A 3,008-nucleotide genomic window follows, 5' to 3' on the forward strand; every position below is an offset into this window, starting at 1 on the left:
AAATTCAATTTTTTGGTTTGAAAATTTGTTGTGTGTGAAAATTCATCTATTTGGACAGAAAGTGCGTCCTTTTGAATTAAAAATTTATCCTTTTTATTGATAATTTAGTTATCTTATAAAACATTAAATTATTTTGTTGAAAATTTAATTAATTTCCTGAAAATTAGACTATTTTATTGAAGATTAAACTATTTTGTTACAGTCGTCGTTTTTGTCGAAAAGTTAAGTGTTTTTTTACAAATTCGTCCTGACGGATTCCAAATCCATCCTGCATGGCAGAAGAATCAGTTTTTTGGTGTAAATAAATAAATAAATCTCAAAATTTTAAATTATAATCGAAAATTGTATTGTTTTATACTTTTATTCCACTTATAAAATATTTCACGGTAAACACTCCAGAAGATTAATATTTTGGTCTTTAAATATTGATCGAAGATAAATACCGTTAAGACCAGTACTAAAACTACATACAGAATCTTCTGAAAAAATGTTTTCACTGACAAAAAAAATTAATTATCATTGTTGGTACCCCCTCTCTACAGACCTATTTAGCAGGTATCTAGCTTACCATCTTACCGTCTCTTCCAGAAAACTCCCCCACTACTATTCCAAGGGCTCAGCACTCTGCGTCTGCGCAGTGCACCTAGTAGTCTTCGTGGGGTCACCAAATGAATTATGTCAAACGGACCACAGTAGTTCGGACAACATCGAACAACTCCGGTTGTTTAAAGTTGCTTATTTACATAATAATAATAACGAAACTCCCGGGCGATAAAACGCGTTCGGGAATGAATGAACTTAATCGACTTTTCTACCTATCGAGATCTGTCGTTTTCTTGATCTCGATCGCGGTCCTGTTCCGCAAATAACATAATAATAAAAACTTGCTCTCTCGTGCATGTGTGTATAAGTGTCTCGTTTCGCGAATAAGTGCACCTGTGCCCTTTTTTTGCGGAGTTATGGTGACGCTTCAATTATCAAACGTAAGTATTTTGAACATGCTTTGAAAATAGAATTAGATGACGAGTGAATGAGAAAAGTTTGGTTGCGAAATCAAATCAGGAATGACGATCAAGGATGGGTTGTCAGGCCAATAGAAAGGACTGTCCAATGTGTGTATGGGTCTTTAAAACGGATGAGCTCTGCGATCCGGTTTTGAGCCACCTCGCAAAAATTCGTCAAAAAATTCTCACTCGAGATGCTACTGAGTTTTATCTCAACTTCTTGTAGATTATGCTTCATGCCGATTTGTAGTGTCAACTTTTATTATTTTAGTATGTTCTTATAAATTGATATCATATGCACATGGAACGGCTATGAAAATATTGAAAATAAAAATTAAATGTAAGAAGTAACTATTCTTACTAGCAATTTGTACCAAGGCTAAATTGGAATGAGTTTGGAAATCATCAAAATCTAATTGTGCGAAATACAATTTTAAACGGTAAAAATGTAAAAATTTTAAATGGAAAGCATTTAAAATGGAACCGATTCCATACTTCCAGTATTTAATCATTTTCTAATGAAAATCTGATAACGTAGACTAATCGTCGTCCCGGAATTTCGGAACTAGACCAACCCTTCTCCACCTTCGTCAATTTCCCGCGACGAATAAGGCGTTTTTTCACACAACATACATCTTTTGAAATTTATATTTTTTGTATTTTTCAATTAAAAACTGCAAATACTGGTTCTCAAATTTTAAAATTGTAATGTTAGTAATAAACTCAGCACGTACCTATAAAATAAAAAAATTCAAAAATGTTCAACAAAATTAATTTGGCATTATTAATTTAGCAAATTGTTTATTTTAGCATATACATGTACCGAAAAACCCGACTATTAGTATCGAAATATTGTCTGGAATTAACACCAAAAAAATCCATCTATTCCTACCGAAATTTCGTTACACTTAGCCACGGTTAATTATAATAGTATATATGAAACAATATTTTTCAGACATTTTTTTATTGCAGTGGAATTTTGTAAGTATTTTAACTTTGAGGTGATTCAATGCAAATAATTTTAATGTTCCTATAATTGTATACTTTTGGATTAGAAGAGTTTCAAATCGGTTTTTAATAGTAAAACTTTGTTCGTTCGAATAATTCAAAGTTGATGCAAGCATAGAGCAGGTTTGTACTACTCCCTGAATTTCGGGAGTATACCACCCATTTTCAAGTCTATGATATTAATAATTATACTTTTTTCATTGACATAATGCAAAATTTATGCAACAACGGAAAAGATTCCTTGATTCGAAGCCAATCGATTAAGCTATAGTATTAGTACATTGTATGGAAGAGTACGCAAGTTCTAGTCATTTATATCATTTGAAATTTTTTTTTACCAATCTTTTTCGTTACTGTAATTCAAAGTTCATGCAATATTAGAAAAGGCTCCTTGATTCGAGACGAAGAAGCAAATATATGTTCTAATTAATCATAATGACGAAGCAAAATACTCATCAAATGAACACCACAACATTTTACAAACAAAAAAGCGAAAACACCCGAGGCCGGATTAATGGCTAATTCCATAAGTGGTTATGTTTTATATTCCAATTGTAAAATATTTTCAGCATAAAACATTTCACTTGTATTCATATTAAAATGAACGCAGGCTATAACGCTTTTACATAGTTCATTTTTGTCAGTCAACGGGATGTTTTGATCAAAGTTAAAGTCTTAGATGAGTCTTAGATTTCGATTATCGAAATTATGTTTCAGCCCAAACATTTTTTGCATCCATTTCGTTATAATATTCAGAATGGTCATTTTTTAATTAAATCCGATTGAACAAAAAATTTTGAATAAACTTTCCTAATCTAAATATAAATTTAAGATCAGTTTAATCGTTTTAAGCATTTAATCAATCAGCAAATGAATGAGGAGTTTGAAATCATCAATAAATAAGGACATATTAAAATTAAGCAGATCAGATTAGATTTATTGAATCTTTGGTGCTATTAAAACTTAGAAAATAACATTTTTCCTTGAAGCTTTAGT

General features: G+C 31.0%; 1 protein-coding gene across 2 annotated transcripts in view; it reads left to right on the forward strand.

Moving 5' to 3' along the window:
• Window positions 1-693: 693 nt before the first annotated feature.
• Window positions 694-3,008, forward strand: part of LOC117178839 — a 70,231-nt gene continuing 67,916 nt past the window's right edge. For both annotated transcript variants that reach the window (XM_033370342.1, XM_033370343.1), the window contains exon 1: window positions 694-983. The gene's annotated coding sequence lies outside the window, so the exon portion shown is untranslated. The remainder of the gene's footprint in view (window positions 984-3,008) is intronic.

This window comes from Belonocnema kinseyi, chromosome 8 (assembly GCF_010883055.1).
Source record: "Belonocnema kinseyi isolate 2016_QV_RU_SX_M_011 chromosome 8, B_treatae_v1, whole genome shotgun sequence".
Taxonomy (NCBI): Eukaryota; Metazoa; Arthropoda; class Insecta; order Hymenoptera; family Cynipidae; genus Belonocnema; species Belonocnema kinseyi.